The sequence below is a fragment of the Nymphaea colorata genome, chromosome 2 (genome assembly GCF_008831285.2).
Source record: "Nymphaea colorata isolate Beijing-Zhang1983 chromosome 2, ASM883128v2, whole genome shotgun sequence".
Lineage (NCBI taxonomy): Eukaryota > Viridiplantae > Streptophyta > Magnoliopsida > Nymphaeales > Nymphaeaceae > Nymphaea > Nymphaea colorata.
In genome coordinates, this window is record NC_045139.1 from 10497864 (window position 1) to 10498240 (window position 377).

General features: G+C 31.3%; 1 non-coding gene across 1 annotated transcript; it reads right to left on the minus strand.

The window, feature by feature from the left end:
* LOC116249417 (U6 spliceosomal RNA) lies at positions 1–102 on the minus strand. Its single transcript, XR_004171182.1, has one exon. It is a non-coding gene; the product is annotated as a U6 spliceosomal RNA (small nuclear RNA).
* Positions 103–377: the final 275 nt, after the last annotated feature.

A 377-nucleotide genomic window follows, 5' to 3' on the forward strand; every position in this document is an offset into this window, starting at 1 on the left:
AAAAATTTAGACCATTCTTCAGTTTGTGCATGTTATCCTTGCACAAGGTCATGCTAATCTTTTCTGTATCATTCCAATTTTACTGGATATATTTGAAAATCCTTAATCTTAATATTTAGTACTAATCCTTAGACATGTTCCTCCCTCTCAAAATGGCATATTGTCTGTTGGCCGTTTATCCATTATAACAAACCTTTTAATCCCAATTAGGCATCACATGGGACAACTAACATCTTATCACTATCCTGTTATCGTGTTTACTTATTTTACTTTTTCTAAAATACCTAAAGCTAAGGTACCACTAACCAATTGGACCTTGAATTTTGAGAACAATATATTACATAATTTATTTTGTCCAAGGTGGTAATAACTCAATT